The following is a 26,659-nucleotide window of genomic DNA, read 5'->3' on the forward strand; positions in this document are numbered from 1 at the left end:
GGGATCGATCGAGTCCCGCATCGGGCTCCCAGCTCCATGGGGAGTCTGCTTCTCCCTCTGACCTCCTCGCTCATGTTCTCTCTCACTGTCTCTCTCTCAAATAAATAAATAAAATCTTTAAAAAAAAAAAAGAAAAGAAAAACAATTGTGCAATTATACATCTTATATGTTTACAACATCCAAATAATAAAATGTTACTTGTTAAAACAGTAATTTGACAAGATTAAAATATTTAGCTTCAGCATATTATTTAATATTTATGTTGTTATGAAGGTATTATGGTAGGAAGAAAGTCTAGTGTATTACAAAAATAGAAAATAAACAAAATTAGAAGAGAACTGCTGTCATGTCATGTCATGGACATAAAACGTTATCAAATGTTTATGTTGTGAAATTCCTGTCCACAAAGGCTAAGATAAACTCAATCAAAGCCATGTTCTGGACCAAAACCAGTCATATATGGTATCTTGTTTCTGAGGATACTTCAAAGTGAAGGAGTCTAAATGGCAGTTGGCAAATCCAAGCTGAGGGAAGCCAAGGTCAGTACCCAAGAACAAGAGTCTCATATCAAAGCCAAGAGGCTTGTATTTTGGTTTAACATGAGTTGAGTGAACATAAAGGAGCAGTCATCAAAGATTGTAGCTCATGAATAATTTTGAGATTCCAGGAATTCGGTTTCAGTGTTATCGATTCCTGATGTGTTGGTAGAGGAATTGGCTTCAAAGATCAACATTAATCAGTTGGAAAGCTGTGGATGATTACATACTATTCTAAGGGTAAAATGGGATGGCAAACATGTTTTAGTGAGAATTGATTCAATAGAGTATTTATTATCAAGTAAGTACCAAGAACTGTAGAATGAATTGGAAATACAATGGTGACTAAAATATAGTCCTTGCTCACACCTGGAAATGAGAAATTGTTATGGACTTGTTGAATGCTATAGTGAGTATAAGTAGAGGGTACCATGGGAGCATAAATGGCATCACTACACTTGGTCTGAGATGACCAGGGAAGACTTTCAAGGTGAATAATGTCAAGACAGACTTAATATTGAGTAAAAATTAGTTAAATAATGGGAAAGGCTCTCCCTTAAACATGCCTGTAGGATGAATAATATGGGGCTGAAGCAAGTGTAGAAGGATAGGTTCTGGAATCTCAAGTCTATTTTTCATATATTGGGGTGGGAGTTCATGTAATGCTGCTGAGTTTATCAGACACAGGAAGTTCCTTCTATTAACTTATTCTTTCATGGATAAAGAGCAACATTATTCATTGGTTACTAGTATACTACATAATTAGAATAAAAAACACAGACATAACCTCCTTAGAAACCTGTGTTAAGTACACATGGGAAAAGCTTTTTCTTTTCCAGTAAAGGATGGAGCTCACCTTGGGGAATCACTAATCATTGGTTCCATTTTACATTGCTCAGCCAGGATCCTTTAGCCTGATGGATACCATAAACTTTTAGGAAATTTGTTAGAGTTTGTGTCCCAAGAATTATAAGACTTTGCTGACTTTAGTATAAAGTGAAAATTTAAATTAAGTAAAATTATGATACATAGTAGTATACAGCTTATCCATGGCTATTTAAAAAATTTCCTCTAGAGAGTGATCACAAATCTGTGGTTGATTATAACAGTATGTTGACTCAGGATTGACAATAGTATAAAAGCAAAACCCAAATAAAAAAAATCTGCCAATTTTTTTTCTTTTTGACTAGATTTTAAGTTAAATGAGCTAACAAATCATGTTGAACAATAGCAAACAAACAAACAAAAATTCTATTTAAAAGGTTTGTGTTGAGTGTGGAAAAATAATAATATGGTAGAATGTAAAGTCTAAAGTATATCTAGATTAATAAATAAAGGGTGAAAGAATTTATAGAATCATATGAAGGTGAAGGGACTAAAATTTGAGAATGGAAGGGAGTAACTCAGCTGTATTTTTTATTTTCTAAATATTTTTCTCTTGCAATTCTCAGAAATTAAGAACTTTTTCACGTGGAAAATCTATAGACTTTAATGTGTCATCTTTGTTGTAATGTGTTGTAATGTGTCGTCTTTGTTGTAATGTGTTGTAATGTGTCGTCTTTGTTCCAACAAGAAAAATGTGAATGGGTTTTAGAAGTTGTAGCATTTGAAGTCATTTATGATCCATAAAGAAAAAAGGCAGTTGTTTCTAAGAAACACAAATTATGACAATAGAATATTTTCTCAATTAATGTCCTATAGTAAAAAAAATTATGATGTAAAAAACATACATCTGAATAAATAATAATATTTCCCTGTCTTTTCAAATGTGACTTTGCTTTCAAGAAAAGTGTAATTTAGGGCACCTGGGTGGCTCCGTCATTAAGCATCTGCCTTTGGCTCAGGTCATGATCCCAGGGTCCTTGGATTGAGCCCCGCATTGGGCTCCCTGCTCAGCAGGAGGCCTGCTTCTCCCTCTCCCTCTCACCGTGCTAGTGTTCTCCCTTTCCGCCTGCTTGTGTTCTCTCTCTCACTGTGTCTCTTTCTGTAAAATAAATAAATAAAATCTTACAAAAAAAAAAAAAAAGAAAGAAAAGAAAAGTGTAATTTAGTGTGGTGAAGAGTTTGTCATGGTATTGACAAGGTGAAGGCCATAGGAGTAAGTGTCCATTAACCATCGACTCTTCTACAATGCTTAAAGATAGCTCTCCTAAGGAAACTTCCAAATTTGCCTTTAATCATTTATTTTTTCTGGAAACTGGAGATGAAGCTGTTTTAAGACAAAAAGTAATGGAAGAAACTGGAATTCCAAAGTTACTAAATTATATATATGTATATTTGTATATAGAGAGCACAAGTTTTATTTTTATGTTTATTATAAATATGTGTTTATAGAGTATTTCAACATTTTTTTTAAAAAACTCTAGTAGAACTTACATAGTCAGTGAAATGTAAAACTTCAAAGTATTCTCCCTGGGAATTCATACATTTATTCTAAAGATACCACTGTTTTTCAAACCACATTTAGAATCACTCTTTTCAGACTTTTTATTTTTTTATTTTATTTATTTATTTTTAAGATTTTATTTATTTACTTGAGAGAGAGACAGTGAGAGAGAGCATGAATGAGGAGAAGGTCAGAGAGAGAGAAGCAGACTCCCCATGGAGCTGGGAGCCCGATGCGGGACTGGATCCCGGGACTCCAGGATCATGACCTGAGCCGAAGGCAGTCGTCCAACCAACTGAGCCACCCAGGCGTCCCAACTCTTTTCAGACTTTTTAAAAAATTACTATTTTACTAACCACACAAGAAAATTCATCCTTGTATGTTATAATTAAATCACACATTTTAGGAACTAAGTGCTATGTTACCCAACTTTATCACTCTATCTTCATGTCCAATCCTGGCTATGAAATATTTCTCATTGTTACTGGAAAAAAAAAACACACAGTCAAAAGGTTAGGATTTACCTTTAGAGAGGATATCTTTGGTAAGCAAATAAGTGCATGAAATATTAAGTGAATTCAAACCTAAGTATTTTGAGTTTGGTAGATAATTTTAAGAGTTTCAAGCCAATAAATCTCAGCATCAGTAGAAGTCTGCAATTCTAGACTTAGCACCTAAGATGGGACTACACTCATTTGGAAGAGTAAGTGCTTTTATGCTTATTTGAAAATATCACATGGCTTTATAGGCACACTGTGTAAATAGAAAACAGTGTGCTATGCACATAAAAATGAGTATAATGAGCCTGTCCTTTTACCAAAAGGAAGCAATTATACTCAGTAGCAAGTAATTATTTTAGTGAAAAGTACATTTGCTTTTCAATTTTATTCCATGCTAGAATTTGAGCTGAAAGTGATCTTGGAGACCATTTAGTCCCAACCACTTATTACTTCATAGGAGGGGAAAATATGACTCAAAGAAACCAAAGGTTAGATGCTTTGTTCACGATTACATAGTTGGTGTAAGTTTTAGGCTAGAATTTGGGTCTTTGAACATTGATACAAGATTCTTTCCACCATATCTTGGTGGATCCATATTAGAATTCATTTTATATGAGACTTACACAATATAAGGAGATTTTTAAATGTTAAATTATAGAATATGCTAATGTGTCTTCTGTGGACTTTAAAAAGATAAAGCTGCACTGTTCAGTTTGTTTCGATACTGAGAACACTATACTTTTTAAAAGTCACATGTGGGTGATTTGGAAACGTGGATCACTTATGGGAAAGTCTAGTTTCTTTTTTATCAGTCATGCTGCTTGTTTTATTATTTCACTTGGACCAAACAGTGAAATCAAAGCGTTCATTTCCGATTCTATTCACTGCTTTTTACCCTGACACTAATACTTGTTTTGGGCTTTTGATTTATTTTTTCAGGCCAGTATTTTGTTTCCTTTGGGGATTTTTCCAAAATCTTCAGAAAAAACTTTTGTTTCCTTTGCATTTTCTAGTTGATTACCTTTTACAAACCCATATTTAAAACACTCAGAATCATAAGTGGAAAAAAGTTTGTATTATCCTTCTACAAATCATGTAAAGAGATTTCCATAGTGAGATATATTTGCTATTTGTATCCGATTGTTTATTTTTGAATTTTGATTAGTTAATAGATTGAATAGTCTATTAAGATTGAATAGTCTATTATTCTAGTTAATTGACCGTTCCATGATTTTCCCTTCTTGCGATAATCCTCAAATTTAAATTTCCAAAATTCAAACTTCTGCAAGGGTACCTTGATATACCTTTTCATGTTGGGTGTATTGTCTTTCTACATAAACTGACCTTGAGGTATGTAGAGGTAGAAGGTTCATGGGAGTACAGGAAATTTGCTTTATTGAGACCCAGTCACAATCTTTAAAGGTATACCTTCCTACCCATAAAAGGGAAGACTGAAAGAAGTACACAATCTGAAAAATGTTTTCATTCACAAATAATGAAAGTTTTAGAAAACTGTGCTTTATTATTGTCAAAAAAAGATGCAAAAAGACATGGTCTAGCAAATAGAAATTAGGGAATCATGAGGCTAAGACAAAGGCAAAACAGGTAACACAGTACACCAGTCATTCAGATTGTAGGGCAACCAAAACAGCATCAGAGTAAAATCTCTATTGAAGGCAAAGAGGAAAGGCTTGACCTTTTAGAGATGAGTAAGAATTGATAAGATTAAAGTGGTGGGTTATTTGTGTGAGGAGAGTGTTCTAGACAGAGAAAGCAGCTTGTTCAAAGACCATTAAATAAAGGGAGAATGTGCGGCCCTGACCAAGAACTAAAATTAATCTGTTATGCCTGGGAAGTAGAATGCTGGGGAAGGTGGCCAGAGAGAAGTAAGCAGAGTCAATACTTAAAGAATCTATGCATTTTTAAAGAATATATACTTTATCCTGAGGGTAATGTGAAGCATTTGAAGAGATTTCTTTATTATAGGTTTGACAACAAAACTTGTTTTAGAAAGATTACTCTAGATGTGATGTGGAAAACAGATTGTGCCTGGAGGCTTGGGTGTCAGCTGAAAAGGCACTCATTTTTATCCATAGTACCCAAGATGGTGGCTCGTACAAGGTTAATGCTGAAGGTGTTGGAGTGAAGTGATTGGATTTAAGAAATATTAAAAAGATAAACTAAAAAGGGGTGCCTGGGTGGCTCAGTGGGTTAAGCCTCTGCCTTCGACTCAGGTCATGATCTCAGGGTCCTGGGATCAAGCCCTGCATTGGGCTCTCTGCTCAGCAGGTAGCCTACTTCCTCCTTTCTCTCTGCCTGCCTCTCTGCCTGCCTCTCAGCCTACTTGTGATCTCTGTCAAATAAATAAATAAAATCTTAAAAAAAAAGAGAAAAAAAACAAAAAAAAATCTGTGATTGGATGTGGCAGAGAAAAGAGGAAGCTAAAAAATAAATAAATAAATAAGAACAATACCTAGATTTTTAACTTAGCTACCAGGGTGAATGGCCATGCCATTTAATGAGCAGGGGGATGTGGAATAGAGGGAAGTATGGTCTTTTGGAAAGTATAGTTTTTCCACGTTGTGTCTCAGGTATATGTGTGATTGTCAAGTGGCAGTATCTAATTTGCCCATATGATACATGAGTCTGGAGCTCCGAAGAAATACCTGGGATAGAGATGCAGGTCTTGCAGTTTGGTGGTGGTGGGGAGGGGAATGAATACACACACACACACACACGCACACGCACACACGCACACACACACACATATATAATATGGCAAATGCATAATATATCATTCACTGATAAAAAATCAAATACTGATGTATGCTATACATCATGATGAATCTCTAACATATTATGATAAGTGTTAGGCCTGCAAAGGGTAAGAGGAAAATGTAGTATAGTGTGCCAGAAACCACAGGAAAGGTAGGTTTCAAAAAGAAAGGAGATAAATGGATAAGAAAATTCTGGGAGAAGGGGGTGGTATTATGGACATTGGGGAGGGTATGTGTTTTGGTGAGTGCTGTGAAGTGTGTAAACCTGGTGTTTCACAGACCTGTACCCCTGGGGATAAAAATATATGTTTATAAAAAATAAAAAATTATATTAAAAAAAAAAGAAAATTCTGGTGAATACATACAATGAAATATTATTCAAGTATAATAAGTGCTGAAGCTACAATGTGGGTGAGCCTCCAAAATATGCCACATGTGAGAAGCCCCAGTACCACATAATGTATGAGTCCATTTGACATATGAAATATCCAGAATAGATAAATCCATAGATGCAGAATGCAGACTGGTGGTTCCTGAGGCCGGAGAGGAAGGTGGAGATGGGGAGAGACTGTAACAGGTAAGGGATTTTGCTTTGGAATGATAAAAATGTTTTGGAGCTCCATAGAGGTGGTAAAACAATGTGAATGAACAGCCACCACTGAATCACTCATTTTAAAATGGTTAATTTTATGTTTTGTGAATTTCACCTCTAAATTATTTTTGAAGCAAGGAAAAGGAAAGAAGATAACAAAAACAAAAGCCATGAGATAAAAACAGATAATCAAATTTTCCATTTGTTTAAAAGAGCCCTTATTCATGATATAGTGGGAAGAGGCCAGTTTGCACTGGGTTGAGGAATGAGTAGGATGTTAAGAAGTGGAAATATTAAATGTTGAATCTGTGAAGAAATTTGACTGTAAAAGGGAGGAGAAAGATTGATTTAATATGTTTAACTGCCAACACAACCAAGTAGTTACAATGTAAGAAGCTGGATTTCGGAGCTACCTTTCTTGCCCTAGGAAAGATTGAGAAAGGAAACATATTGGTAAGCCTAATGGCCATAGATTGTAAGATTTCTCAACCAAGTCTTTGTATTTTCTAAATAGGACATGAAGGAAGAAGTTATCTATTGAAAGTGAGGGAAGAGGGGCGCCTGGGTAGCTCAGTGGGTTTGACTTCTGCTCAGGTCATGATCTCAGGGTCCTGGGATTGAGTTCTGTGTTAGGCTCCCTGTTCAGTGTGGAGTCTGCTTCTCCATCTCTCTGTGTCCTTCTGCCTGCTTCTGCAATCTCTATCTTTCAAATAAATAAATAAAAACCTTGAAAGGAAGGAAGAAAAGAAGGTAGGAAGGAAGGAGGAAGGGAGGGAGGAAGGGTGGGAAGGTGGAGAAGATCAGATCCAGTAGAAATCCAGAGGAGTGGAGGAAGCTTCAGAGTCTTTAGGGCGAATTGGAATGGAAATTGACAAACAGGGTGTGTTTGGCCCTGTGGGTTTAATGAGCTTGGATTTAGAATGGCAAAATCTGCTGGATTGTCTACTTTCTCCTGAGGCAGTCATCTCTTTGGATATAGGTGCAAAGAATGTGGGTAATATGATTGATACCTTTGAAGTAAGTCCTACTTTTGTGTGGGACCACAGGCAATGGAAGTAGCTGATGGTGGACAATCACCCCTCTTTCCTGTGACACACATTTGGGTTAACTTTTTATAATGCAGAACTAACTGGCATTTGTACATTTCTTTGCCATTTATACTTTCATAGACATCTCATCTGATTGTCAGTAGAACAAAATGTATTATTATTTATTTTTATTTTATCTTATTTTATAATTTAAAACTGGAGGGTCATACTATTTCAAAATACACTATATGCAAATATATTTCATCAACATGTTTACATTACATAACTTCAACTTTTCAAAAAACCAGGCTGGCCACATGCAGCAACTTGGACAGGAAGTGCTGAGGCTGAGCCTAGAGCAATGTCAGGCCCTCTCTGAGGAGGGCAGTGGGGGGAGGTGGGGGGAGGTGGCTGAGCTCCCAAGCTGTGGAGCCACGTGACCTGGGTTCAAGTCCCCTCTATGCTACTCCCTAGTTCTGTGTGTTTAAGGCAAGTTGTACAACCTCTCTGTGCCTCATCTGCAAATCAGGGCTAACAGTTCTCAGACTTTTTGTGAGTATAAAATGAATCTAATCCATGCAAGCAATTTAGAACAGATATAGTTCTATTATTAAAACTACCATTCAATATCGAGGAAGAGGTTGAAATATGGTAAAGATCCCACATAGACTTTCTGACTATAAGGTTTAATCTTTGGACCATGTGTGCGAAACATGTAGAACTGTATTTTATTAAATGACTTAAGGTGGAATTTACCAGAATATAAGCTAGAGAGACAAAGACCACTCTTCACCTCTGGAGAAGGCTGCCTAGAACATACACAAATAAGAAAATGGAGGTGTCTTTAAAATCTGACAAAGAGCAAGGCTAGATGCAATACATAAAATATGTATTATATCTTAAATCAATCCTTGGTTCACAGCTCAAAGTAGCATTTTTTCCCCCCTGGTTCAGCAAAGGATGCACTGGCATTATAGCAAGCTACATCTGGTGAGTAAAAGTAACCAAATGTAATATATAATGTAATACATTTACTGACAATTGCACAGGGACTTTTTTTAAGGCACTCTTTAAGGTTCAAAGACCACCTACTTGTTAAATTATACATATCCTGGCCTCATACTGGATTTGCTAAGTCAGAATCTCTAGAGTTGTATCACTGAAATCTGCAAATTTAACAAGATCCTTGGGTGATTTTTTTTTTCCCTTTCGGTGATTTTTAAAAATGTTAAGTGTTATATCAATTTTTTAAGAAGTACATATTTCATAACAGTACAGTGTGCTGAGTTTTGACAACCTGAACACACTCATGTACCCGACACCTTGATCAAGAAACAGAGTACGACCAACACTTCTTGATACTGACTGGAATACTTCTTGATTGTAGTCAGAAAACTCTTGAATAATTCTCTGTCACTGTCCCCAGCAAGGATAATCAACGCCCTCTTTCTAGAAGCATAGATAAACTTTACCTCTTTTTGTAATTTATATGAACTGAATCAAACAGTATGTACTTTTTTCTAACTAGCTTCTTTTACTTAGCATTATGTTTTGAAAAACTGATCCGGGGCGTCTGGGTGGCTCAGTGGGTTAAGCTTCTGCCTTCAGCTCAGGTTATGATCTCAGGGTCCTGGGATCGAACCCCACATTGGGCTCTCTGCTCAGCGGGAAGCCTGGTTCCCCACCGCCCTCCGCCCTCTGCCTGCCTCTCTGCCTACTTGTGATCTCTCTCTATCAAAATAAATAAATCTTTAAAAAAACAAAAAAACAAAAAAAGTGATCCATAGTTCGCCTGCAGTTATGCATTTTTTCTCATTGTTCAATAGAATTATATTATGAATATGCCATAGTTTATATATTCATTCAACTCAACTGTTGTTGGACAGTTGGCTAATTTTTTTTGTTTGGGTTATTTTGAATAATGCTGATATGAACATTTTGTTTGTTTGTTTGTTTAGCATGTATATTTATATTTCTGATAAGTGCACCAAAGCAAAAATTGGACAAAGGAACATAAAAAAGACTTTATTCAAGGGGCATCTTGGTGGCTTAGTCAGTTAAATGTCTGCCTCTTGATCTCAGCTCAGGTCTTGATTTTAGAGTTGTGATTTCAAGCCCTGCATTGGGCTCCATGCTAGAAATGGAGCCTACTTAAAAGAGGAAAAAAAAATAAAATAAAAGAATGAAAAAAAAAAAGAAAAAGACTTTTCAAGGCTATTGCAATAGAGACTAGAATGCAGTCTGAGCTCAACTCCTCTGAAACAACAGTCAGAAGAATTATTAAAAGCCAAAATAAGAGAATGATAGGCTATCTGTGTTTGCTAATTGGCACTACCCAATTTACCAACATTCATGATAAGAGGTAGTCTTACAGCTTGGAACTGAGCACCTGTTGAAGCTAGGCTTCTACCCTCCAGCAGAGACTGGGTAGGGATTTTCTCTTCTCTGTTGGTTACATTTCAAAGGGATAGCTCCCAGGTCCTTAAGAAAGACAGTCTTGGGTTACAAACCTGGCAAGAGTTTTTTTTTTTTAAAAGTTTACAATTCAAAGAAGCAAAGAAAGAATTTATAATAAGTTTTCTAAAGTAAATGTTCTAGGAAAGGGAGATTGAGTTCAAGAGTAAAAAGAAGCTTGTCTAACATTTGGTTAAAGGTTGAGGAAATGTTAAGGCCATCTTGATCAGTATTATACCTAAGAATAAAACTGGTAGATCATAAGTTATACAAATATTCACCTTTATTTTTTAATTTTATTTTTAAAGATTTTATTCATTTATTTGACAGAGACAGCGAGAAAGGGAATACAAGCAGGGGGAGTGGGAAAGTGAGAAGCAGGCTCCCCACTGATCAGGGAGCCTGCAGCAGGGCATGATCCCAGGACCCCGGGATCACGACTCAAGCCAAAGGCAGATGCCCAACAACTGAGCCACCCAGGAGCCCGAAATATTCACCTTTAGCACCTACTGTTATACTATTTTCCATAGTTGCTGTACTAGCTACACTCTTTGCAACAGTGTAGGAAAGTTCTAATTACTCTTTGTCTTTAATAAAATTTGGGATTCTCCCTCTTTTTCATTTTAGCCATTCTGGTGGGTATCAGTGGTATTTCGTTGTATCCACAATTCCTATTTTACTAAGTGATATTTAGCAGCTACAGGCTCAAAATTTCATCAGGCATTCTCATGATCTTCAGACACATTTTGATACTTTTCCTCCTTAGCTAAATTACTGCGGTGATAGTAATAGAATATCTACAGTGACACATCCTTGCATTCTTACATTGTTTATATTAAAATATCTTTATTTAGGTATTGAATTCTGTTTGATGAGATGGTATTGAAGATTATTTCATCAATATTCATTAGTTATATTAGTCTGGAGATTTCTTTTTAATGATATCTTTCTCAGGTTTAGGTATTGATTCTAAAAAATGTATAGGAATATTTATAGATTTGCATGTCATCTGTGATAAGAAAATAACCTAATTTTCTCTGTATTGTTCCAATTTTAGTATTATATTAAACATATATCTTCTAAATTCTTAATTTCAGAGAGTAAGTTGTTCACTTTGCTCTTTTATGGTTTTAACTAATTTTTTCTCTATCCTGGTTTTCACTATGATTTATTTTCCTTCTTTTATATCTTCATCCTGTCATTGTCTATTCACTTCTGTATATGCAGTGCCTTGGAGACTTTCTGGTTTATAGTGGACATCTGGTAAATATTTCTCAAGTGAATGGAGAGCTAAAAGAATAATAATATATTTATTTCCAGATGATTGTCATGTTCACCTAAAATTTACAACCATTGATGGGGTAATTCAACAGTTTAACAAAGTCAGACCTGTTCTAGTCATAACATAGTGACATGATATATGGCATTTCTTTGAATTTCTATACCCTAATGTAGAAAACTTTTAACATATTGGTATTCTGTACCATTAGAGCAGGTATACAAATAAAAGACATAAATCACTGAAATGAACAAGATGTGTTCCAAAAGTATGAGGAAACCCAATGAGGAGTAGTTTCTCAGGAGCCAAAGGAAGCTATAACTTTAGCAGTAGGAAACATATTGAAATAATACACAGTGCATTTTCCATATTTAAGCTTTATAAAGATGGAAAATTGTCTATTGCATTGGAAGTGTGAAGACCACTGGCCATTGTTGACTTCAGCATAGTTAGGGTTGTGGCAGCAGAGGTTAGACTCATATGGATTAGAAAGTTAAAGGGGAGTAAATGAGCAGAGACAATGAATAAGAATTTTACTTTACAAATACTTAGCCATAGAGGGAAGGAGACGAATTGTCAGGTACCTAGTATCGATCATTGAAATGAGGGGAGATTTATTTATTTTTAATATGGTAGATCAAGATAATGTTTATAATTCCAACAGTGAAGAAGAAGTAGAAAGGTAGATCATTGATTAAGGAGAGAAATGAAATCATTTATGAAGTCAGTTGTCTGGTGAGGCAGTGGACATTGGGATTTTTGTAATCATTAAGTTGCACAAGAATTAAGCCACTTAAAGGCCACAATTTGGATGATCACATAGCTGTGACAGAATCTGTTATTTGCTTACTCAAAAGACATTCTTCCTCTATTTACTTATTGTACAAAGCTTGATTTTATTAGAGTGGCAGTGTGCACCATCATATGGAATCAGTCCAGCTAGTTTTGATTTAGGTTAGTTTTAAGAATATCTCCTTTTCCAGATACTGCACTTCTGGACAAGGAAGAAAAAATTTAGGTCTTCTTTAGAGTGTCTGTGTAAATTCTCCATTTACTGATAAAAAGAAGACACAACTTAAAGATCCTTTTTGTCATCACCCCGATTCATGACATTGAGTATGACTATGTTATGACCCATAGAAACTTTGAACTCTATAGAAACCTTGAGAAATTCCAGATTTCACCTTCATATTTCTACTTTGGTCAAGTAATAAAGTTATATAAAAATTAATAATTAATAACTGACTTAAGGAAAATACAATAATTGTTTTGCTTCTTACTAGCTCACTTCCCATTACTTACATAGATGAGAGTCACTAAATACTAGTTCAATAAATCAATTAAATGTAATACATTCAGTTCATTTTATAGGAGACTCGCTCTCAAATGCTTTACTTAATTCCTCAGGATGAATGAATGCTTCCTGTTCAACTATTTGTAGATGTTATTTTTATACATTTTTATGAAAATCATTTCTTCCTTATAATGTAGTTATTCATATATGTGCTGTACCTCTTCTGTTAGTATAATCCATGAAACTAAGTTTCAGTCAATTACATATAAGCAGAATAATTTGTATAACTTTCATGTTATATCTGTGTGTGTGTGTGTGTGTGCGCACGCACATGCATGCACACCCCTCCCACCCCCGCTTCCCTTTCCTATCCTCCTTAGAACCTGGCTCCCATGCCCTCTAAAGCTTGTGGGGTTCCCACCCCCTCTCCCTAGGGAGGAGTGGTGCTAGGGTCAGAGTCTGGCCAGAGCTGAGCCCATGACCCCATGGACAGCTCAGCCATCATTACTCAAATTACCAAGGAGGAGGTGTAGGGCTGCTACAGAGCAAAGGTACTGGGGCACATGCCAGGTCATATCTTTAAATAGGATAATTTATACCCTTCACTTCCTCTCATCCTCCTTTCTTACACTCTGGAACATGGATGCAGTACTGGGTGAGAGTTAGCTTTGACTCTGTAGAGACTAGAAAAATACCCTAAGGGACTTGAATCCTGGATAACCTCATGGGACATTATAGACTATTTGCCCAGTTGTTTGTTTTTTTTTTTTTTTTTAAACCTGTCTCTTCTAATGCCCATCCATTATGCAAGCCTCTTCTAAACTCTAATGAAAGATGAAGAGAAGGGAGTAGGCAGAGAAATCTTAAAAGGGTGAGCATTTCCTCCAAGGAAACCATATTAACCTGAAAGTGACTGGGGTATCTTGAATCTGAAATGGTGGTGTTATTTATCCACTTCCTAGCAGAAATGGAGGTGCCTAATATTCAGTATGGTGAAAACAGTTTTCTGCACATCAGAATTGTGACTGTGAACTTTTAACCAGATTACCACACAATAGATAATTCATTGAATTACAGGAATGTTTCAGGACTATATTTTAATGTTGGGTACAGAGGGGAAGGAGACAGGAGCTATGCTCCATAGGGAGTGCTAGTAAGTGAGAAAATAGAGTAGAAATGGGTAATTGACATTCAGTTTGGAAATGTTTGTCATAAAAATGTGAATAAAGCATTTAGGAGGCACACAATAAGAAATCAATTGAATTTAGGAGAATTAGAATCATCTTAAATCTGATTATTTCAAATAGTCCTGATAACAGTGTCGTTGGTTGGGGAAAAGATGCTTAAATCTTGGGTCTCATCCTCTTATTAGAATAACATTCAATAGAAGAAGTTGAAGTGTTTGTGTATAGGGGTTTTTAACAAAAAATAATCATTTTAATACAATAAATAAGTGCTCGGTCAATATAAACTTTCTTGGAAATGAGACTAAACACATCTCTTAAGCAAGCTCCTTTAATACCAATTTTTGGAGTCTATTGACAACTATGTTAAAATGGATTCCTTTGAAGGATGATCATGAAAGAGACCAGATTCAGGAATTTTAAAAGACAGCAGGGCCAGAAAAATTTCCCCCTGCTTATTTGTGCTTGGAACTCTGATTAAGATTTTCCTGGGCATAGCAGAAGATCTATTGCTTTGATGTCACATGCCAAATTCAAACCAATAACAACCGTTCAGGCATTATAGTCTCTTAGCTATTGTATAAAGTTTATTAAAGGATTGAGAGGTGATTATAACCACTTAATTTTTCCCCTGTTTATGTTAAATAGGAGATGGATAAAGGAGGAAAGGGAATCTGAATGTTGCATAAATGTAACGGTAAGGGAAATAACATGCACAGATTGTGACAATCCACTTGGAAAAAAATCCAAACTAATTTTGTTCTATTTCTTCTAAGCCATCTGAGAGCCTTTCTACATTTACCAATACAGACTAAATTACACTGTGATTGAGTTTATGGAAAGATAGCAGCACATATGTAGATGAAAGCACAGACAGATATTTATGAGAAACTGGGTTTCTATAAAAAAAAGAAAGTTGGTTGTTATTTTGAGGTATATTTGTTAATGTTTAAAAATGGAAACTTTACAGAATATGTCACTTATTCAAACATGCCACTTTTCTTCAAAAAAGAGAGAAACAAGTTTTTCATGATAGGCGGTTGTTAAACGTTGGCTTTGGTTAGTGAAGCCTTTTGTCTCTCCAGCTGTAAGAATCACCTCTACAATATGTCCCTTTTGTTTGCATACTGGAATTCAGTGCCTATCTGGGGGTGGGGAAATGTGTGGAGAAAAACCTGTTACTTTGTTACCCTAGGACCAGATTGTTTCAAGTCTGTGTGTGCATATTTTATTTCAGAGTCTTTCCTTAAATCTTGGCTTTCTTTCTTTCTTTCTCACACATTTCTGCCCATCCTAAAAGAATAAACCTAGTTTTGAACCAAAAATAAAATGTGTTATTAATAAATCAAATTCTGTAAATCCCTTCTGTTTATTCTTAAAATTGCCAATGTAAGATAGAAAATGCACTGGCCTTTTATGTTTCACTTGTGTGCATATCTATTCTATTCTTTATCAAAGTGTAGTTTCCATAATGCACTTCCATTTGTCAGTGTGCGATTATAAGCCTCCATTTTTATGGGCATCCTGTCTGTGTCTCTATTTACATATAGAAAGTTTATGTTCGTTATAATTTATACATGTATGGTGGATGTACATTCGTTAAGATAACTGTGTTCTAAGCATTTTTATGAGCATTATTTTGTTAAATTTTTGAGGGTGTTGGCACCACTTCAGCACTTTGGATATGGAAACTGAGACTCAGAGAAGTTAAAGGCAATTTATCTTGCAGGTACCTATGGAGCCCCACTATTCATCCACCATCTGGTACACAGAGGCCAGACTGGGTCCTGATGAAACATGGAGAAATATTTGAATCCAGGGCTCTACAAGAGTCAAATTCATGTTCTTTAGATTACATCAAATGCCAACACATCTTGTCTGCAATGTTCTCTTCTGCCTGCCCCAAATAGAAAAGAAATGCTTTAAAATATTATAGGACCATGCCTCATGATAGAAATTATATGTTTTATTACTTTTTGTTTTGTTTCACTGTTTTGCCAGTTAAGAATCAAGCCTTTTACTTTCTGTTGCAAATTTATCTTTAAAAATTCACATATATTCACTATAAAATATCTGGAAAATATCTAAATATACATATACCCCCAGCATTAAGATGTAACCAATCTGAACTTCTTGCCTTGTATATTTTCAGTATTTTTAAAAATTACTATTTTTTTTTATTTTTAGAGAGAAAGAGAGAGGTGGTGGGGAGGGGCACAAGGAGCAGGAGAGAGAATATTTTTTTCTTTTCTTTTTTTTTTTTTTTTATTTTTGCAGTGTTCCAAGATTCGTTGTTTATTCACCACATCCAGTACTCCATGCGATACTTGCCCTCCTTAGTACCCAACCCAGGCTCTCCTATCCCACCACCTGCCTCCCCTCCAAAACCCTCAGTTTGTTTCTCAGCGTCGACAGTCTCTCATGCTTCGTCTTCCCCTCCCCCTTCCCCTTCCCCCAATTCACTTTTCCTTTCCTTCTCCTAATGTCCTAATGTGTTATTCCTTATGCTTCACAAGTAAGTGAAACCATATGATAATTGACTCTCTCTGTTTGACTTATTTCACTCAGCATAATCTCTTCCAGTCCCATCCATGTTGATACAAAGGTTGGGTATTCATCCTTTCTAATGGAGGCATAATATTCCATTGTATATATGGACCATATCTTCTTTATCTGTTTGTCTTTTGAAAGGCATCTTGGCTCTTTCCTCAGTTTGGCAATTGTGGCCATTGCTGTTATGAACATTGGGGTACAGATGGCCCTCTTTTTTACTACATCTGTATCTTTGGTGTAAATACCCAATAGTGCAATTGCAGAGTCATAGGGAAGCTCTATTTTTAATTTCTTTAGGAATCTCCACAGTGTTTTCCCAGTGGCTGCACCAACTTGCATTCCCACCAACACTGTAAGAGAGTTCCCATTTCTCCACATCCTCTCCAACACTTGTTGTTCCTTGTCTTGTTAATTTTGGCCATTCTGACTAGTGTAAGGTGGTATCTCAATGTGGTTTTGATTTGAATTTCCCTGATGGCTAATGATGATGAACATTTTTTCATGTGTCTGTTAGCCATTTATATGTCTTCTTTGGAGAAGTGTTCATGTCTTCTACTCATTTTTTGGTGTGATTGGTTTTTTGTGTTGAGTTTGAAGAGTTCTTTATAGATCCTGGATATCAGCCCTTTGTCTGTAGTGTCATTTGTGAATATCTTCTCCCATTTCATGGGTTGCCTTTTTGTTTTGTTGACTGTTTCCTTTGCTGTGCAGAAGATTTTGATCTTGATGAAGTCCCAAAAGTTCATTTTTGCTTTTGTTTCCTTTGCCTTTGGAGATATGTCTTGAAAGAAGTTGCTGTGGCCAATGTCAAAGAGGTTACTGCCTATGTTCTTCTCTAGGATTTTGATAGATTCCTGTCTCACGTTGAGGTCTTTATCCCTTTTGAGTTTATCTTTGTGTATGGTGTAAGAGAATGGTTGAGTTTCATTCTCCTACACATAGCTTTCCAATTTTCCCAGCACCATTTATTGAAGAGACTATCTTTTTTTCCACTGGGTATTTTTTTCTGCTTTGTGAAGATTATTTGACCATAGAGTTGCAGGTCCATATCTGGGTTCTCCACTGTGTTCCACTGGTCTATGTGTCTGTTTTTGTGCCAATACCATGCTGTTTTGGTGATCACAACTTTGTAGTAAAGCTTGAACTCAGGCAACATGATGCCCCCAGTTTTCTTTTTCGTTTTCAATCTTTCCTTGGCAATTCAGGGTCTTTTCTCTTTCCATGCAAATTTTAGGATTGTTTGTTACAGCACTTTGAAAAATGCTGGTGGAATTTTGACCAGTATGGCATTGAAAGTATAGATTGCCCTGGGCAGTATAGACGGTTTAACAATGTGTATTCTAATGATCCATGAACATGGAATGCTTTTCCATCTTTTTTTGTCTTCTTCCGTTTCTCTCATGAGCGTTCTGTAGTTCCTTGAGTACAGATCCTTTACCTCTGTTTAGGTTTATTCCCAGTTATCTTATGATTCTTGGTGCTATAGTAAATGGCAGATGCAAAATCAATACACAGAAATCAGTTGCTTTCTTATACATTAACAATGAAAATATAGAAAGGGAAATTAGAGAATTGAGAGAGAATTTTTTTTTTTTTTTACTCCCCTGGGAGATAGAATCTTAGTAGGCTTCAAGCCCTGCATGGAGCCTGATGCAGTACTTGATCTCACAACCCTGAGATCAGGACCTCTTGAATCAAAATCAAGAGTCAGATGCTTAACCAACTGAGCTACTCAGGTATTTTCAGTATTTTTGCAATGTATGTGTGTCTGTGTTCATATAGTTTTTCTTTTTTTTTTAAGAATTTTATTTATTTATTTGATAGAGATCACAAGTAGGCAGAGAGGCAAGCAGAGAGAGAGAGAGAGAGGTCCTGGGCTCGATCCCAGGACCCTGAGATCATGACCTGAGCTGAAGGCAGAGGCTTTAACCCACTGAGCCACCCAGCTGCCCCATATAGTTTTTCTTTTGGAAAATATGTTCAGAAATATAAACAGGTTGGTTCTTTATATGTGAAAAAAAGTTCTGTAGCATTATTATAAATTTGTTTTTCATCATAGTGTTTTTTTTTTTAAGATTTTATTTATTTATTTGACAGACAGAGATCACAAGTAGACAGAGAGGCCGGCAGAGAGAAAGGAGGAAGCAGGCTCCCTGCTGAGCAGAGAGCCCAATGCGGGGCTCGATGCCAGTACCCTGGGATCATGACCTGAGCCAAAGGCAGAGGCTTTAACCCACTGAGCCACCCAGGTGCCTCTCATCATAGTGTTGTTGTTTTTTTTTTTAAAGATTTTATTTATTTATTTGACAGAGAGAGATCACAAGTAGGCAGAGAGACAGGCAGAGAGAGAGAGGAGGAAGCAGGCTCCCCACTGAGCAGAGAGCCCAATGCGGGACTCGATCCCAGGACCCTGAGATTATGACCTGAGCCGAAGGCAGTGGCTTAACCCACTGAGCCACCCAGGCGCCCCCCTCATCATAGTGTTTTATCATAGGTTTTATACCTGATACTTTAGTCAATCCTTTATTGTTTGGAACTTCATGTTAAGTCCAGTTTTTCTATTTTATGAAAACTTCTCTGATAGACATTATTAATTTTAACACAGCAATGTTTCAAAGTGTCTGTTTGCATGCATCCACAAGTATTGGATATAATAATAAAGTGTTTCAAAAATTAGGTAGGCAAAATGATATTTCTTTTTGGTTTTAACTTGTATGTGGTTGCTTCATATTATAAATAATTTTTAAAACTCACTTGACTCCTTTTCTCTTGATTGATTCAGTCATCTATCTTTTATTAACTTGATTATGTTCGTTCTGTCCTGCAAAGTGTGCATATTTAGAGTTTACTTGTAGACCAGGTTCTGCACAGTAGGAAATACACTTGGCTTCATTATATAAAAAGCTTATGACCTCATAGGACTGATAAATAATAAACACAAAAACAAATTTATTTCTTATTATAAATTTTTATTTTCTGAAAGATGTGAATGAGATGTTATAGAAAAGCAGGAAGTACCTATTAAAAACAGTGTTATTTGTATTAGAATCAATAAAATAATGTACATGCACAAAATTTAAAATATATAAAAGCATATACTGTGAAAAGTGTCTCTCTAGAGTCTCTTCCAAATTCTATGTTCAAAGGAAATCAATATTCAATTATTTCTTCTACATCTTCTAAGAGATACTCTGTGTGTGTATGTGTGTGATTTAAAAGAAAAATATGAACTCACTCACCTTTCTTCATTTTGTAATTTTTACTGGAAGACTGTTCTCATCTGTATATACAAAGTTGACTTGTTCTTTTCAATGGCTACATCTATATTGTACATATTTCATTGTATGGCTGCAACTTAATTTATATAACCAATGCTCTATTAAAAATATATGTTTATAAAAAATAAAAAAAAAGAAATAGTGTAAAAATGTTTCCTTTGATTTGACAGAAATGTTTGATTTGAATTCTGTAGTCAGATTTAGTTATGTTTTCTGTTATTAGGTTGTTTGTCTTATTTTGTTACATTGAATTTTTTTGTTTTGTTTATTGTGATAATTTACGTGGGTATGTATTTTGTTTCAGTAAATGCATAACTAAAGTTGATTGCGTATGTATAATGCTCTATTTTAAAAATAGCATTAATTATCTTACTAGTAAAAAGAAATGAAAGTAATACATTTTTATATATTTTCTCTCCTTTACAATTCATTTTTTTCTGGTTATAAATATTTTTAAGTTTTTACTTTTATATAACAGAATATATTTACACTTCTATTATTTGATTATTACCTGTAAATGATATATTTTTATTTCTAGCTATAAAGTAGATTTCTTTTCCACTATTATTTATGATATGATATCATAAGTTGATTGTGTTCTACCATGTAATTCCCAGATTTTATTATTTTTCCTTTTTAAAATTAGTACTACCTTTAAATATAATCTATGTCTTCTGTAAAGCCTTTGTATTTTCTCATTTTCAATGATAATAACAGCAAATACAAAAATATCACAGGGATTTTGGTCAATCTTGGTTTGAATCTGTAGTTCAATTGGAGAAGAATTAACAACTTAATGATATTGAGTCTTCTTCTGATCTGTGGGCACAGTACATTTCCCCCATTGATTTAGATCTTTTAAATATTTTCCAGAAATATTTTATAGTTTTTGGTGTGTGAGTCTTACACATATTTTGCAAATTTATTCCTAAGAACTTTGTGATTTTTCAATGCAAAAATTATATATATGTATATTTCCATAATATATATACACACACATATATAATACATACACTTAAATGTCTGTTGCTGTTCATTTCTTGTTGCTATATAGAAATGAAATTTGATTTTTAGTGTTGACCTTTTTTCCTTTGACCTTGCTGAATACACCTATTGATATCAGTATTGTTTTTTTTAATATCTGGAATTGTTTGGACAGTTAAAGAGTATGCAAAATATAGTTTTGCTTTATTTTAATCTGTATGCTTTTTGTTTTTCTTGCCTTATTTGGTAACTTATATGTAAAGGACAAATTCTTTAAAATACAGACCACCAAACTCCCTCAAATGAGCTGGGTTACCTAAAGAGTTTTGTATTTATTCCCAGCTTAAGTTTTAGTTAATGTTTTTTGGCTAGAACCTTGGTACAATGTTAATGGAAATGGGAGTCATCTTATCCTCCTCCTGAATTTTAGAAAGAATGAATTTGGTGTTAGTGGTAAGTATATCACTGATAGGTTTGTTCCTAATGTCTTTTATGAGAATAAGGAAATTTTCTTCTATTTCTAGTATGCATCAAGGTTTTCTTATGAATGAATGTTGAATTTTGGCAAATGCTTTCTCTGACACTGTTAAGATTTCTTTCTTTCTTTCTTTCTTTCTTCCTTCCTTCCTTCCTTCCTTCCTTCCTTCCTTCCTTCCATCCTTCCTTCCTTCCTTCCTTCTTTCTTTCTTTTTTTCCCAATTTGTTGTTATGGTGAAATAACTGACTAAATTTCAGGTGTTGAACTAACCTTGCCTTCCTGGATTAAATCCAATTTGTTCATGATGTATTATATTTTTACATGTTTCTAGATTTGATTTAATATATTATTAAAGCTGTTTGAGCCAGTGTCATGAGGGATATTGTTCTGATTTTTGTTGTCGGCCTTGTCTTTATCTGGTTATCCTAATAGGTTGGGGTTCCCTTCCTTACAACAGGGCAGTTTCCTTCAAATTTGAGTCCATCAGAAGAATGTCTTCCCTCACATTTTCAAAAGGACTCATCAGCTTGGATTAGATGCTTCCAGAATAATTTCTCTTATGACGAATTCATAATCAACTACTTAGTAACTTGATAATGGGAGCAGTATTCCATCCTATTCTCATGCCCCACATACACTCAACAAGAAGAGATTATATGAGTATATATACCAGGAACAGGTATTGGAAGGACATCATAGAACTCTGTTCACAGCATAGATATTTCCATCTACTGTAGAAGATAAAATGTATTTTATTTTCTCATTGATCATGCTATGAGTAGAAGACAGGACAGCCTTTTTTTAAAGTTAGATATGTGGAATATCTTTTAGATACAAAGTTTATGCAGGTTGACTCTATAAAGTTTATGCATAATTAGAAAATAGAAAAATAATAAGGAACCAGATGTTTATAATAAAATAGATGAGAAAAAAACTTGGTGAATTTAAGCAGAGATTAGAATTAAGTTAGGAAGTGAGTCACAAGCCATTTCCAGGGAAGGGCTTTCTGAAGAGATGGCATAAGTCTAAAATGGGGACAAGCCAGGGGTCTTCAGTGAGAATATATAGATATTACTAGAGCAAAGCTAGCTAGCGGAAAGAGAGTAAAGGGAAGAAATCAGAGTGGTGTGTAGAAACAGTCCCATGAAAGAGTCTTTAACCATGGGTTAAAATTATCAATTACTTTTAAGGGTAGTGGTAAGTAATTAAAACTTTTAAACTGGGGGAAGGAGCATGATCAGTTTGATGTGCTACTAAGATTACTTTGGTTGATATGTGGATAATGGATTAACCAGAAAGGCAAGGGTGGAAGCTACTAGAAGAGTTAACAGGCTATTTTTATAGTATAGGAGAGAGAAAAATCACGATGATTAGAACTAAGGTGGAAATTGAGAGATGTAGACAAATTCGATGTGTGAGGCAACTTTTTCAGTTCTGAGGCGACTGGGTGGCACATTGGTTGAGTTCTGACTCAGTTTCCACTCAGATCCTGATCTTAGGTTGATGAGACTGAGCCCCACCTTGGGCTCCATGGGAGTATGGAGTCTGCTTGAGATTCTTTCTTCTTCCCTTCTGCTCATGCTTGCTCTCTCTCTCTCTCTCTCTCTCTCTCAAATAAATAAATCTAAAAAAATACAAAAAACTTTTTTCAATTAAGTTAAATAGTTTTTTTTAAAAATTCTGATTGGTAAGCTCTTTTGATATATTAAAATTATTTGTTACTTTTTTGTAGATATTTTTGTTTGCTGTTTGACTTTGGGTTTTGTGCATAGTATTTTTGATAATGTTATCAAATTAACACTTTATTGTTTTTGGTGTTGTTTCTTTATTGTTAGTAAATGTACCAGTATCTGTGTCAGCTGTGGTATAAATGAAAACATGTCTCTGTAGTTAAAAGTACTATAATGCAATTTTATAATATACAACATAATATACTCTCTAAGTGAATTATAAACCAATAAGAAATACAGGATATAGTATTGTACTCTCATCTGGGATTTTCAATGAAAGAAAAATAATCGTGTTCTTTTTCCATCCAAAGATGTTTAACTGAAGCAAGATCTCACTTGAGTGGTTCTTTTAAAAATTAAGTTTAATTTAATTTTTGTTAATGAGGTATATACATACTTCCTTTGAATTTTAAATATATATATTTTAAATTCAAACTTTATTGAATAACACTAGATTTTGAAATAAAGGAAAATCTTAGTTTATATTACATGGGTATTTCTGGTGCTTTGGGACTCACAAAATAAAGGTTACTATGATCTTCAGCATAGTGACCTTTAGAAAGAACTGAAAAGACTCATCTTTTCATTTAAGGCTTCACTTTGCAAATCCTTAAAGAGTAGCCTAAGGTCAGGCTCAGAATCCTCATTTCAGAAAGGAAGCAAATGTATTTCCAATATTAACTATACTATTCTTTAAAAGTGACAAATGAATCTGGATATTATGAGTGTGATAAATGTGCCTGGACAATTTTGTCTTGTGAAAATTATTAACTTTGTATGCTTGCATCTGTGAGCACTGTAAGTTGAGATGTTCCGCTTTCCAAGTTTTGAGCCCATTGACAGGAAGCTCTCCTTCGAACTGGGAGGGGGGAGTGATTTAAAGAAACATTTCCAATATCTCTGTCTACCTCCACCTCATTCCTCAAAGGAATAGTTATTAATATATGGATATAAAGTTTATCCTTCTTTGGTATACTGAAGTAGGGCAGTTAGTTTATCTCTCACGTATTATCTCTATCAATAATTGGAAGAAATAAGTAATTATTTCTATCTCACTTTTAGAGATTTCACTTAATAAAATTACCTTGGGACAGATTCTGCTGTCTAGCTAGAGAGAGGGAAATGTATTTGATAGTTCCCATTTCCTCTTCCAGGTTAATTTTTGATCCTTCTCTGTCTTGCTCACTATCCCAGATTCCATCACAGTTCCTACACCTTCTTTCTTACTGTTGAGTTTGACTTACAGGGGCTTTTCTGCAGGGTACCATAAGGAGTAAGAAGAATGAAGTCAGAACACTTATTTCCCTAGCTAGATTCCCTAATTTCTGTGTCTCTGTTCCAGTGTGTTCTAATAACGCCTCCTTCCTTTGGGCCTGGAATGGTGATAGAAAGTGCTACCATGCCTAAAGCTACTTTATCACACAGCTAAAGCTAAACCTTTGTAGAGTCTCTTTTAAATTTAAACCTCTTTGAGTTACTATATTTTAAATGTAGTATCTGGCGTGAAATGGCTACCATTTCCAACAGCTTCCTGAAAGGAAAAAAAAAAAAAAAGTGATTGGCTTCTTGACTCAGCACTGAGATTCTCTTTTTCTTGCTTATATGGAGGATCCAGATTTTGTTATATGATTATTTAGGGATAACATTTGCAAGGAGGCCTCATCCTCCTGAAGTGGTCATAAAATAATTAATAACAATGGATTTGAAGGCTCTGTTTTTCAACTTTCACCTCTGCTAATAAGTCCTGGTGATCAAAACCAGGACTAAGAGAACAGTTGAGGGCTAAAATCCAGAGTTATAAGATTGGATACAAGAATATCTATACATTGTAAGAAAACATGCAATCACTTTAATAAAATACAATTCAGACCCTCTCTGTTGGTAAAGTAAGAATTTCCATATTGATAGGTAACCCTGGTCCTCAAGCTTCTCCCTCTATTCCCCTAAAGACTGGTTTCACTTCCTTACTATTCTAGGCTTAGGGGCAAATGGTGGCTCTTCAGTTGATTAGTGCATTGGACTAGAGTCAAAGTTGGAGCTCATACTAGCTCTCCTAATTCCTAAGTGCTACTGAAACTAGGTTAGTCCACTTCAGTTCTAGAAAATTTACCAGGAATTAAAAAAATAAAAAATGGAATGCAACTATATAAATACAGAATGAAACATTTATCTCACCTTTAACTTGAGGTAACTTTTAGGAATTTTTCTTGATAAGTTATCAACATGTGGAAAAGACCTTATTTCTTAGAAATGTTGAATGACTTCCAAACATATCTAGAAATTTTAAAATATATACTCTGGAAAGGTAGTCTCAGAAATACTAAGTTTAACTTCTGCCTTTTTAAGCAGAATTTAGAATCTCAAATATAGAAACCCCCTTCCACCTTAATTTTCAGGCTACTCCATCCACTACATTCTAGTTGATTGTTCCTCAAAAGCACCATAAGAAATTTTCCCTTACTATTTCCTCAGCCTGGACTTCTTTTTTATAAAAGTGTCCTCATGGCCAACTTCCTCTTGGATCCTCAAGAGATACTTTCCCCTGACACTCTCTCTAATGGGACTCCCTTTCAGTTCTTCTTGAGCTTTTTTGGTTTTTCTTTACAAAACTTTCACCATTTTATGTATGTATGCCTGTATGTATGTTTTTAGGGGTGTGAGTGTGTGTATGTATTTGTGTATTATCTGTCTTTTCCACAGAATGTAAGCCCTATGAGACAGAGACTCTTTTGTATTTCAAGGTTAGTCTGATACATAATAAATCTTCAGTAAACATTTTTAGCAAAAAGGAATAATCCAAATTTGAGATACAGACTGTCTGTAGCAAAATGGTGATTTTTTTAAAGGACTTAAACACTGAGAAGTAGCATGGTGGATGTATTTATCAGAGATCTCCAGAGAAACAGAACCAACATGCGTGTGTGGTGAGAGAAGGATAGAGAATGGGAGGTGAACTTTTAAGGAATTAGAGGCTTTGTGCATCCAAAATCTGGTGGAGAAGATTGGCAAGGCTGGAGACTTTGGGAATTGTTAAATAAAGGGCAAACCAAAACCAGTTTGCTGGAAGAATTCCTTATTGTTCAGGAGAGGTCAGTCTTTGATCTATTAATGCCTTCAACTTATTGGAAGAGGCCTACCCACATTATGAAGGGTAATCTGTTTTACTCAAAATTTGCCAATTTATTTTTTATTTTTTTTTTTAACTTTTTATTTTTTATAAACATATATTTTTATCCCCAGGGGTACAGGTCTGTGAATCACCAGGTTTACACACTTCACAGCACTCACCAAAGCACATACCCTCCCCAATGTCCATAATCCCACCCCCTTCTCCCAAACCCCCTCCCCCCAGCAACCCTCAGTTTGTTTTGTGAGATTAAGAGTCACTTATGGTTTGTCTCCCTCCCAATCCCGTCTTGTTTCATTTATTCTTCTCCTACCCACTTAAGCCTCCATGTTGCATCACCACTTCCTCATATCAGGGAGATCATATGATAGTTGTCTTTCTCTGCTTGACTTATTTCGCTAAGCATGATACGCTCTAGTTCCATCCATGTTGTCGCAAATGGCAAGATTTCATTTCTTTTGATGGCTGCATAGTATTCC

This window comes from Mustela nivalis (assembly GCF_964662115.1).
Source record: "Mustela nivalis genome assembly, chromosome: 7".
In the NCBI taxonomy this organism is placed as follows: Eukaryota; Metazoa; Chordata; class Mammalia; order Carnivora; family Mustelidae; genus Mustela; species Mustela nivalis.